The 13,610-nt window shown below is 38.5% G+C and overlaps 1 long non-coding RNA gene and 1 pseudogene across 5 annotated transcripts in view; one reads left to right on the top strand and one right to left on the bottom strand.

The window, feature by feature from the left end:
• Positions 1 to 13,610, bottom strand: part of LOC140623488 (uncharacterized) — a 31,649-nt gene that overhangs the window by 10,954 nt on the left and 7,085 nt on the right. The window lies entirely within an intron of this gene.
• On the top strand, positions 11,454 to 13,545 carry LOC140623520 (importin subunit alpha-1 pseudogene; annotated as a pseudogene).

Consider the following 13,610-nt stretch of genomic DNA (forward strand, 5'->3'; position numbering starts at 1 on the left):
TATTGACTTGCCCCTCGAATCCTGTGATGGGAGTCTTCTAAAGTGTCTCCAGATACTCTCACCCAGCAGACCTTGCTAATGCCACATGGCGAGCCCTGTGTTATCCTGTGGACCTGTCCCCTCTAAAATGCCCTTAGCCAGAGCCCATTCAAAGTGGTGCCAAGCCTGAGAGTAGGGCCCCAACAGGGGCTAGTACCACTCCAAAGTAACTCCTGCTTTGTAGAGAGGAAATATAACCACACATAACCAATTTGACTACAGGCTCAGGAGTAGGCTAGGGGCTGAATATGGTTTGCCTGAAGGCCCCACTCACCAATGACAGCATAGGGAGAATGCCCTGTAGTTCCATGTTACCACATCCATGACAAATGCCTGGTTTGACTCAAATCAAGCTCAGATGGTCCCAGACTGGCCAACTAACAACAGAGGAACCAATCCCTGCCCCCATAAAGAAAGAGAGCCATTGCAGATGACTGGACTAAAGGAAAAAACAGCTTAGCCGTAACAGTAGATTGCACACAATGCATATAGGAGGCACCACTAAAGCACCAGGCTCTGGTGAACAAGGTATATTACATAGAATGCTACAGGAACTCTTCTTTATAAGGCCACTACTTTCAAGAGCAGAACATGTAGTTGACTTTCCTGACACAGAGAAACAGACCCAGAAATTTAAACAAAATGAGGTGACAGAGGAATATGTTCCAAATGAAAGAACAGGACAAAACCAAAGCAAGAGAGCTAAACAGAATGGAATAAGTAATATGCAAAATAAAGAATTTATAGTAATGGTCATAATGGCACTCATTGGACTTGAGAAAAGAGTAGAAGACATCAATGAGACCCTTAACAAAGTGATAGAAAACAAAAAACAATGAATCAGGGCTTAACATAATAAATGGAATTAAAAATACACTAGATTGAAAAAATAGTAGACTAGAGGAAGCAGAAGAGTGAATCAATGATCTGGAAAACAGAGTAATAAAGTTGAACAGGAGAGAGAAAAAAGATAAAAAATGAAAATAGACTTAGGGAACTCAGTGACATCATCAAGTACAATAACATTCACATTATAGGGATCCCAGAAGATGAAGGGAGAAAAAATGGGACAGATAATTTATTTGAAAAGATAATAGCTGAAAAATTCTCAAACCTGGGGAAGGAAACAGAAATACAGATACTGGAGGCACAGAGTCCCCAGCAGAATCAACCCAGAGGTTGGCACCAAGACATATAGCAACTAAAATGGCAAAAAGTCATCTTAAAAAGAGAATTTTAAAAGCAGCAAGAGAAAAGGAAAAAAGTTATGTACAAGGGAGACCCCATAGAGCTATCAGCTGATTTTTCAGCAGAAACGTTGCAGGCCAGAAGAGAGTGGCAATATAGTTATATTGCCAAAAGAAAAAAATCTGTAACTAAGACTGTTCTATCCAGCAAGGCTATCATTCAGAAAAGAAAGAGAAATAAAGAGTTTACCAGACAAACACAAGTTAAAGGAATTCAGTCACTAAACCAGCCCCACAAGAAATGTTAAAGGGGACTCTGGTAGAAAGGAAAGACCATAAGTAAGAGTAAGAAAAGTAGGAAGTACAAAAGCAGTAAAAGTAAGTATATCTATAAAATTCAGTCAAAGGAGTCACAAAAAAAGAAAAAAAAAAAAAGATATAAAGTATGACACTGGGGCACCTGGGTGGCTTAGTGGTTAAGTATCTGCCTTTGGCTCAGGTCATGATCCCAGAGCCCTGGGAGCAAGTCCCGCATCAGGCTCCTTGCATGGAGCCTGCTTCTCCCTCTGCCTATGTGTCTTCCTTTCTGTGTGTCTCTCATGAATGAATGAATAAATCAATCAATCAACCAATCAATAAAAATAAGAATGACACAGTGTACGCAAAACACGGGGGAGAGAAGAGTAAAGAGTGGATTCAAATTTTGTGATCATCAACTTAGTATAGACTGTTGTGTGCGTAAGCTATTATATAATAGGGGCACCTGAGTGGCTCAGTCAGTTAAGCATCTGCCTTCAGCTCAGGTCACAATCCCAGAGTCCTGATCGAGCCCCAGGTCAGGCTCCCTGCTTCTCCCTCTCCTTCCATGTTCTCTCTCCCTCTCTCTCTCTCTTAAATCAATCAATCAATCTTAAAAAAAGATGTTGTATATAAACTGAATGGTAACCACAAATCAACCAGTTAGTAGATGTGCAAAAAAATAAAGAAAAAGGAATCCAAGTATATCACTAAAGAAAGCCAACAAACCATGAAAGAAAGGAATAAGAGAAAAAAGGGACAGAGAAGAGCTATAAAACCAACCATGAAACAAGTAACAAAATGGCAATGAATACATACCTATCAATAATTACTTTGAATATAAGCTGACTAAAGGCTTTAATTAGAAGACATAGGGTGACAGAATGGATAAAAAAGTGAGACCCATCTATATGTTGCCTAGAAGAGACCCATTTCAGACTTAAAGAACATGAAGATTGAAAGTGAAGGGATTGAAAGGCATTTATTATGCAAATGGAAGTGAAAAGAAAGCTAGGGTAGCCAAACTTAGGTCAGACAAAATAGACTTTAAAACAAAGACTGTCCCAAGAGATAAAGAGAGATGCTATATAATCATAGGGGAACAATCCAACAAGAAGATATTGTAAATATCAAACAATTGTAAATATTTATGCACCCAACATTGGAGTACCCAAATATGTAAAGCAGCTAATAACAAACATAAAGGAAATAATTGATAGTGATACAATAATAATAGGGGGGCAGCCCCAGTGATGCAGCGGTTTAGCGCCGCCTGCAGCCCATGGTGTGATCCTGGAGACCTAGGATCGAGTCCCACATCAGGTTCCCTGCATAGAGCCTGCTTCTCCCTCTACCTGTGTCTCTGCCTCTCTCTGTGTCTCCCATGAATAAATAAATAAAATCTTTAAAAAACCAATAATAATAGGAAACTTTAATATCCCACTTAGTTCAACAGATTATCCAAACAGAATTTCCTTGTTGAATGGATTTGTATGGCATAATGGACCAGATGCATCTAACAGATATATATAGAATAGTTCAACCTAGAAAAGAAGAACACACATTCCTTTTAAGTGCACATGGGGCATTCTCCAGATAGATCACATATGAAGTGACAAAACAAGCTTCAACAAATTAAAAAAAATTAAAATCATATCATGCATCTTTTCTGGCCACAATGTGTTGAATATATAAATTAATCATAGGAAATATTTTGGAAAGAAAACAAATATATGGAGACTAAATGACATACTACTAAACAATTAATTAGTCAATCAAGAAATCAAAGAAGAAATTTTAAAAATACATAGAGACAAATGAAAATGAAAACACAATGGTCCAAAATCTTTTTTTAAAAAGATTTTTATTTATTTATTCATAGAGACACAGAGATAGATAGATAGATAGAGAGAGAGAGAGAGAGAGGGAGAGAGAGAGAGATTATTATTGCAATAATCTATAAATTGCTTTGAATGGTATGGATATTTTAACAATATCTGCTCTTCCAATGCATGAGCATAGAGTATCTTACTATGTGTTTGTTGTCTTCAATTTCTTTCATTGAAATGAAAAAGTACCAACAGCATTTTTTACAGAACTAGAGCAAATAATACTAAAATTTGTATGGAACCATCAGAGACCCTGAATAGCCAAAACAATCTTGAAAAAGAACAAAACTAGATGTATCACAATCTTGGATTTCAAGATATACTACAAAACTGTAGTAATCAGAACAGTATGGTACTGGCACAAAAGCAGACACACAGATCAATAGAACAAAATAGAGAGCCCAGAAATAAACCCACAGTTATACGGTCAATTAATTTTCAACAACAAAGGAGGCAGGAAGATGCAGTGGGAAAAGATAGTTTCTCTAACAAATGGTGTTGGGAAAACTGAACAGCCATATGCAAAAGAATGAAACTGGACTACTTTCTTATACCATTCACAAAGATAAACTCAAAATGGATTAAAGATCTAAATATGAGATCTGAAACTGTATAAATCCTAGAAGAGAACACAGGCAATAATTTCTCTGACATTGGCCATAGCAACATTTCTCTGGATATGTGTCCTGAGGCAAAGAAAACAAAAGCAAAAATAAACTATTGCAACTACATCAAAATAAAAAGCTTCTGCACAGCAAAGGAAACAACCAATAATTCTAACAGACAACCTAGTGAGTGGGAGAAGATATTTATAAATGATATATCTGATAAAGGGTTAGTATCCAAAATATATAAAGAACTTACACAACTCAACACAAAAAACCCACAAATAATCCAATTAAAAATGAGAAGACATGAACAGTCATTTCTCTAAAAAAAGACATACAAATGGCCAACAGACATATGAAAAGATGTGCAACATCACTCACCATCAGAGAAATCAAAATCAAAACCACAATGAGATATCACCTTATACCTGTCAGACTAAAACCAACAATACAAGAAACGACAGGTGTAGGCAAGGATGTGGAGATAAATGAAACTTGTGCACTGATGGCAGGCATGCAAACTGGTGTAGCCCCCGTGGAGAACAGTATGGAGGTTCCTCAAAAAATTAAAAATAGAACTACCCTATGATCCAGCAGTTCCACTTCTGGGTATTTCTCTGAAGAAAACACAACAGTACTTCAAAAAGATATAGGCATTCCTATGTTTATTGTAGTAATGTTTATAATAGCCAAGACACAGAAGCAGCCAAAGTGTTCATCAGAAGATGAATGGATGGGGCACCTGGGTGGCTCAGTGGTTGAGCATCTGCCAGTAGGCTCAGGTCATGATCCTGGGGTCTTGGGATTGAGTCCCATATCAGGCTCCCCATGGGGGGCCTGTTTCTTCCTCTGCCCATGTCTCTGCCTCTCTCTGTGCATCTCTCATGAGTAAATAAATAAAATCTAAAAAAAATATATGAATGGATAAAGAAGTGGTATATATACATACAATGGAATATTAGCCATAAAAAAGAATGAAATCTTGCTATTTGCAATGACACAGATGGATTTAGAGGGTATAATGCTAAATGAAATATGTCACTCAAAGAAAGACAAATACCATATAATTTTACTCAGATGTGGAATTTAAGAAACAAGCAAGCAAAGAAAAAAAGAGACAAACCAAAAAACAGACTCTTAACTATAGAGAACAAACTGATGGTTACCAGAGGAGGTGAATGGGGGATACGTGAAATAGGTGAAAGGAATTAAAAACACACTTAATCATGATAAGCACTGAGTAATGTATAGAATTGTTAAATCACTATATTGTACACCTGAAACTAACATAATACTGTATGTTAACTATACTGAAATTTAAAAAATAAAAAAGAATGACTTGCATTTTGGATTTTTTCCCTCCTGCCTTGCCTAGAATTTAATCTTCAGCTTGACCAATAAGTATAGCAATTTTTTTTTTAAAAAAAGACAACCTACTGAATGAAAGAAAATACTTGTAAATCATATATCTGAGAAGGGGCCATATATCCAAAATATGTAGGTAAAGAACTCATACAATTCAAGAGCAAAGAAACCAAACAATCCAATTAACAAATGGGCTGAGGATCTGAATAAACATTTTCCCAAAGAAGACATACAGGTGGCTAATAGGTACATAAAAATGTGCTTGACAGTACTGATCATCAGGGAAATGCAAATCAAAACCACAGTGAGGTAGTCTCATACCTGTTAGAATGGCTTTATTAAAAAAAAATAAGAAATGACAAATGTTGGCAGGAATGTTGCATAGGGAACCTCTGCACACCACTGGAAGGATGTTAATTGGTAAAGCCACTACTGAAAACAGTACAGAGATTCCCCCCAAAATTAAAAATAGGACCACCATACAATCAACCATTCCACTTCTGGATATTCATCTGAAGAAAACAAAATCACTACTTTGAAAAGATATAGGTATTCCCACGTTCACTCCTACATTATTTACAGTAGCCAAGATATAGAAGCAACCAAAGTGTCCATTGATGAATGAATGAGTAAAGAAAAAGTGGTACATATATATAATATACAGCCGTAAAAAAGAAGGAATCTTTTCCATTTGTACAATATGGATAGTCCTTGAGGGTGTTATGCTAAATGAAATAAATCAGACAGAGAAAGACAAATACCATGTGCTCTCACTTGTATGTGGAATCATCCCCTCATCCTGCAACCCACCAAAGAAAATTGAACTCATAGATACAGAGAACAGATTGGTCTTGCTGGAGGCAGGGGTAGGGTGAGGCAGAATGGTCAAAGGGATCAAAAGGTACAAATTTTTAGTTGTAAAATAAATAAGTTACCGGGATGTAACCTACAACATGGTGTAGTTAATAAGACTGTAGAGCATATTTGAAAGTTGCTAAGAGAGTAGATCTTAAAAGTTCCCTTCACAAGAAAAAAAAAAAAAAAACGTATCTCTGTGTGGTGATGGATATAAACCAGACTTGTTGTGGTGATCACTTTACAAATACAAATATTGAATCATTATGTTGTGTATCTAAAACTACTATAATGTTATATGTTAACTATACTCCCGTCCCCCCAAAAGAAAGAGAGTTAATATGCTGTCAGGTATGAGCTGCTCCACTTTAGGACCTCTTTGTTATCACCATTTAGCCCATACTCTAATACACGCCATTCTTTTATATTAATTATTTTTAAAATTATTATAAAATTTCTACTTTTAAGTATTAGAAAAATACACCATTCATTACTCTTTGGTGCAAATTTGTCATGAGACTACACTTTTGTATTCCATTATGATTTACCATTATTGCATTGCTTCCTTAACAAGGATATATCAGATTTTAAATTATGAGATGCTTATTTCAGAAACAAAATACATTATGTTTAAAAGGGGGGAAAAAGAGCAAAAAGTGCCATCTCTTTGAAAGGAGAAAAATCTAGTAAGAACAAAACATAATTTACAACTTAGTTGTATGTTTTGCTGCTCTTAGTGCATCTCCATCCATCCTGCTTTCCTTTCTCTGGGGTTTAGGTAATGTAGTAACTCTGAATTTTATCTTATTTTTTTCTCCTGTGAAATCTTAATTAGGAATGAATTTTCTTTTTGCAGCATCTGCAATATTTCTCTCCTTTACTCATTCTAGAAACACTCCTAGATCTCACCCTATCTAAAAATTGCCCTCCAACTGCATGTCCTTCTGAGCATTGCCCACTTCTCTTGGGCAGAGACATCCTCAAAGAGTCAGTATTCACTTGCTTACATTTATACCCAGCCCTTACTACGAGCTGTCTTCTGACCATGATTGATCGAAAGGGCAGTTGCTAAGCTCACTTGTGACTTCTAGTTGCCAATGCCAGTGAAAACATTTTAATTCTGATTTGCCTAGACTACTTCACTGCACTGGAAATTGTTGATGACACTTTTTCTGGGAATTGCCTAAACTGTTTCTACTTATACCCATAATCTTTCTTTGACTCCTTTGTTGACTCGTCTTCCTCTGGGGACCCCTAACATTTGATGAATCCCAGGAATTGGCCAAGAATCACAGCTTTTCTCGTTGTATTCACTTTTCCTTGGTGATTTTATCCATTCTCATATTTTTTTTAATAGGAAAAATGGTTTAAAAATTTGTATCGAATGGCTTTTAAATTCAAACATCCAAACCTGAGGTCTCTGCAAAGAGGGTCTTAGACTTTCGTTTCCATTGGTCTCCTGGGGGATTTGTGCTAGGTGGGGAATAAACTTACTCTCAGAAACCCATATGCGAATGCATATGGCAAATTCCTAGTGCCTTATGATGATAGTGCTATATTACTTTAAAATGCTACCTCATAGGTTCTGTGAAAGTATATACGTGCTGAATATTTTAGAGATATTCACAAAACTTTCATCTAAGTTTAATGAGCTCTGTAAACTGTGATCTTTGGGATGGTATTCTCAGTTTAATTTCTAAAGCGGCCCATGGACCTCAGTCCAGATTCTTTGACACCATATATTAAAAAAATAATAATAATTAGCCAAACCCTATCTCTGGAATGTTATTACACTTGTCTCAAGTGAAGCTTTGTGTGAAAAGTATTTTTGGAGCAACAAAAAAGGAAAAGAGTGGAGACTTCATCATTTTTAAAGAACAGGTTGCATGACTCTGTGGTGCTGGTTTGCTAATTAGTGAGAGGTTGTATCCTCCATGGAAGACCAAATAATCTGTAATATGACCTCGTCGCTCGCCCCATCAAGTTATAGGAGCTGGTTTCTTCACCCCTTTGAATATGGATAGGCCCTGTGGCAGCATCAGTGGTAAGAGTATGGCAGAAATGGCTGCACACCAGTTATGAGTATAGACCTCAGTTGCCCTGCTTTTAGATTCCATGCTGTGGGAAGCCCACACTACATAAAAAGGATACGCACAGGTGTTCTGGCCCTGGCTGAGCTCCCAACCAAAGCCAGCATCAAAACCAGCCATATGAAGAGCCATCTTAGATGTTCAATCCATCTTTCTCCAGAACCCTGGAAAACATGATTCCTGGAAGCCTTGAAGAAAAAAACCACCCAGCTGAGATCACGAATACCTCAAAACAGTGAGGGATTAATAGTAAGATTGTTTTTTTCTGCTAAGTTTTAGAGCCATTATAAGAATTGATAGCCTAATATTAATGCCTGTATTTACAGAAGAATTTGGTCTGAGACTTGCTTTCTTTGTGACCTGGTGTTGAAGTAGTGGGGAGACTTCACCCTTATCCACCTACCTCCAAATATTGTTGGCTATTGAGATCCAACAAAAAAATCCTAAGTGTTGTATGTGACCAAATGGACTTTGGGAGATAAAGCATTTTCACCAGTGCTAGCAGAGCAAGGATCAAGGCTCAGAACCTAGACATCAGTCCTCGCCATGTGGTTGTGAATTGAGAATTATAGCTTCAAATGTTACCATAAGTTGCTGGGTACTGACACAGCTGGGAGTAAAAATGTCACTAAGCCCAGAGATCTAGAATTCTTTTGTCCTGGTGGACAAAGTGTCCATTTACATGGTTAAGACTCTGCATTTGTGTTGCATCTCCTTGAGGTAAAAAGGAGACAATGAGGAACTATATCAGCCATTTTCATCCTCATTTTTGCATTGCTTATTTGCTGCTTTGAGAGCAAGCCAAAGCCAAAGCAACCTTGAATGTGTCTAAGTCAATATTCTCATCCATCCTTAGAACTGGACCAGGTGTGTTGGTAGACTGTCTCCACCTAAACACTCCACAGGCATCTCAAATGCATTGTATTCCAAACTAAGCATATCATATTTCCTTCTAACTCCACTGCCATTACTACCTTCTCTGTCTCAGTAGGTATTACTCTCCATCCACCCGTTCCCCAGATTTCTCCTTCAACCTCTCTTTGCTACATCCAAACAGTATACAAGGACAGCTAATATGACTTCCTTAACAGTTTTTAGGAATCTCTTCCTAATGTTTCCAGATTGTGGCCTAATCATGTCTCATTTGGATCTTCTGATTCATCTCCATGCCTCTAGTCCTGTCTATTTAAAACTCCCCCTCTACTCTGATAGCCGAGAAAGCTATCTATGTTGTAAATCTGACCATGTTCTATCTGTGCCCCACATCTGCTATCCTGACAGCAGCACAGGGCCTCCTTGCTCTCCTCTCTGGCCTCGTTTCCCACCACTGCACCCAGAACACTGAAAGCATGCTTGCAACGCTGCACTCTCACAAACCGGAAACGTGTATCTTAGGCGTCTTTCTTGCCTCGGTGCCTTTGGCCTAAGTTCTCTGCCTGACATATCTTCTCTCCATGCCCCTCCTCACCTTCTTTGTTTTCAGCCTGGTTAATTTCTGCTTATCTTTAAAACTGTAGAGCTTGAAAAAGTCCTCATGCCTAGGCAATACCCCAGACCAATTACGATAGAATTTATGTGATGGCTCCCAGGAGTGAGTATTTTTTAGTTTCCCAGGTGATTTCTGTGGCAGCTGAGGCTGAGAACACTGCTTTAGAGTCATGAAGCTCCTGTTCTCCCCAGATTGAAATGCTCTTTTATGATCCCATAATGTTCTGTAATATCTCTATTATTGCACATTTCACAATGCATTATAATGAGCCATTTACACGTTTGTCTTCCTAGAGGTTATGAGATCCTCTAGGGTAGGGACTGTGGTTTTTTTTTTTTTTTTTCAAATTGGTATTTTCAGCATTTAGCTTAATGGCTGGTAGGTGCTAAACAATCAATCACTTTTATGAATGAATGGATGAACGAGAAACAATGAATGTTAACAAACACTTTTGTTTGTTAAAAAGAGAAAATCTCATCCTATTTTATTCCAACACTATCCTTTTTTTTTTTTTTTTTTTTGTTAAGTCCCAAAGCACATAGACATGAGTAGGGTTAGAATACATAGGTTGCTGTATGATCTGGGATGAAGGTCTTAACAAACCAGAGGGAGCACGGCAGATTTTGAGTAGGGTCCCCTCAAAGATGTCCCGAAAGGCCCAAGAATGTGACATAAGCTAGTGAGTGGGCAGTGGGAGGTAAGGTGCTTCAAAGACAAGACAAAAGGTAAATATTAAGGTTTACTCAGTAACTTTGTAGGAAAAAAAAAAACTGCTTTTCTCCTACTTACTGTAGTTTGAAACTTCAGTGTGTTGGGCTAGATATAGTAGAACATAAATGTGTACTTTTGAGAATTGAAAACACTGTAAAGAAGACAATAACAATTTAAAACATAATACTGAATAAAATCAGAATAACAAACTTATCTGTAGAAACATTCTGAACTGTTTCAATTCACTAGCCCATTTCTGATCATCTCCATTTCAAGTTGCTGTGAACTTGAACAAGAAAGTTCCTGATACCAAGAAACTTAGTCTAGTAATCATAGTAATGGAACAATAACATAAAGATATTCTGAGCATCTGCTATGTGATAGGCTTTGCTTAAAGATCTTCAGGCATGTATGACATCTGATCCGTAATTAATTTTTCTTGCTTTTCTGATGATAAGAATCAGGCCCAGGGAGATTAAGGCCTTTGCCCAAGTTTGGTAGAACTAGGATTTAAATTTCTCTTTTATTGTTTTTGTTTTTTTGTTTTGTTGTTGCTTTAACCCATTCTGCCTTCCTAATCAGGGACATTAAACATGTTCATCAGTGATAAAAGTTAGAACGGGGATCCCTGGGTGGCGCAGCGGTTTGGCGCCTGCCTTTGGCCCAGGGCGCGATCCTGGAGCCCCGGGATCGAATCCCGCGTCGGGCTCCCGGTGCGTGGAGCCTGCTTCTCCCTCTGCCTGTGTCTCTGCCTCTCTCTCTCTCTCTCTCTCTGATGTGACTATCATAAATAAATAAAAAAAATTAAAAAAAAAAGTTAGAACGTGCTAAGTGCTATAAGGAAACAAAAGACCACGAGAGTACATAGTGTCCAGTTTTGTCTCTCACTACCGAGGGCGGGCTGGGTGGGAACCAAAGCAGATATGGGGAAGATACCAGATTCGGGTCCTACGTGAGGAGTAGAATTTTGTTTGTTTTGAAAAACTCTCAAGTTTTTCTTTTTTCCTTTAGTGAGGTTTTATTATGAAATATATTTGAATTTACAGAAGAGTTGCAAAGATAGTACAGAGAGCTCCTGGGACCCTTTACCCATTTTCCCCGATGTTAACATCGTATGTAGCCTTGGCACAATGATCAAAACTAGTACACTGACACGGTCTTTGGGCTGATCCGTGGTGGACGTTTAGGGGGCAGCTGACCCGCAGCCTCCGCGCCCGCACCGCCTCGCGTGGAAGCCTGAGCCGGCCGTGCAGCTTTCTCCCTGTGCGCATAACCAGGTCCACCAACGGGGATGCTAGTTCACCAGCTGTCCGCCTTAACGGATTCAAGAACAAGGGGAAAGACAGTACAGAAATGAGGCGGCGCCGAATAGAAGTTAATGTGGAGCTGAGGAAAGCTAAGAAGGATGACCAGATGCTGAAAAGAAGAAATGTAAGCTCATTTCCTGATGACGTTACCTCTCCACTGCAGGAAAAACCTCAACGACCAGGGCGCTATAAATTGGTCTGTTGATGACATTGTCAAAGGTGTAAATAGCAACAATTTGGAAAGCCAGCTCCAGGCTACTCAAACTGCTAGGAAACTACTTTCTAAGGAAAGACAGACAACATAATCCGGGCTGGTTTGAATCCAAACTTTGTGTCCTTCTTGGGCAGAACTGATTGTAGTCTTATTTTCAATCTGCTTGGGCCCTCACTAACATTGCTTCCAGAACATCAGAACAGACCAAGGCTATGGTAGATGGAGGTGCTATCCCAGCATTCATTTCTCTGTTGGCATCTTGCCATGGCCATATCAGTGAACAGGCTGTATGGGCTCTAGGAAACATTCCAGGTGATGGTTCAGTTTTTCGACTTGGTTATCAAGTATGGTGCAGTTGACCCACTGTTGGCTCTCCTTGCAGTTCCTGATATGTCATCTTTAGCGTGTGGTTACTTACCTAACCTTACTTGGACACTCTCAAACCTTTGTCGCAACAAAAATCCTGCACCCCAGTTAGATGCTGTTGAGCAGATTCTTCCTACCTTAGTTCATCTCCTGTATCATGATGATCCAGAAGTATTAGCAGATACCTGCTCGGCAATTTCCTACCTTACTGATGGTCCAAATGAATGAATTGAAATAGTTGTGTAAACAGGATTTGTGCCCCAACTTGTAAAGCTTCTAGGAGCTACTGAATTTTTGTGACTCCTGCGCTAAGAGCCATAGGAAATATTGTCACTGGGACAGAAGAACAGACTCAGGTTGTAATAGATGCAGGAGCACTTGCTGTCTTTCCCAGCCTGCTAATGAACCCCAAACCTAATATTCAGAAGGAAGCTACATGGACAAATTCAAACATCACATTTGGTCGCCATAACCAGATACAGCAAGTTGTGAATCGTGAATTAGTCCCATTCCTCATTAGTGTTCTCTCTAAGGCAGACTTTAAGACACAAAAGGAAGCTTTATGGGCTGTGACCAACTATACAAGTGTGGAACAGTTGAATAGATTGTATACCTCGTTTATTGTGGCATAATAGAGCCATTGATGAACCTCTTCACTGCAAAAGATACCAAAATCATTCTGGTTATTCTGGATGCCATTTCAAACATCTTTCAGGCTGCTGAGAAACTAGGTGAAACAGAGAAACTTAGTATAATGACTGAAGAATGTGGAGGTTTGGACAAAATTGAAGCTCTACAAAACCATGAAAATGAGTCTATGTACAACGGTTCATTAAACTTGATTGAGAAGTATTTCTCTGTAGAAGAAGAGGAAGATCAGAATGTTGTGCCCAAAACTATCTCTGAAGGCTATACATTCCAAGTTCAGGATGGCACTCCTGGGACCTTTAGCTTTTAGATTGTACAGCTGAGACAGAAAGTTGTTCTGTACTCTGGAAGAAGTTTGTCTTACTGTTTCTCTACTAAGAACTCTTTTGAAATGTGTTTTGTTATTGTAGCACTTTTTACAACGAAATTATACTTGACCAGTTCCAAACTGTACAAACTGTATGAAGCTCCTCTTCTCAGTGGTTTCTTATTTCTATGTGGAATCTCCTATCTTACAGTGTCCTATAAAAAAGATTAAATTCTAC

This window comes from Canis lupus, chromosome 33 (genome assembly GCF_048164855.1).
Source record: "Canis lupus baileyi chromosome 33, mCanLup2.hap1, whole genome shotgun sequence".
Lineage (NCBI taxonomy): Eukaryota > Metazoa > Chordata > Mammalia > Carnivora > Canidae > Canis > Canis lupus.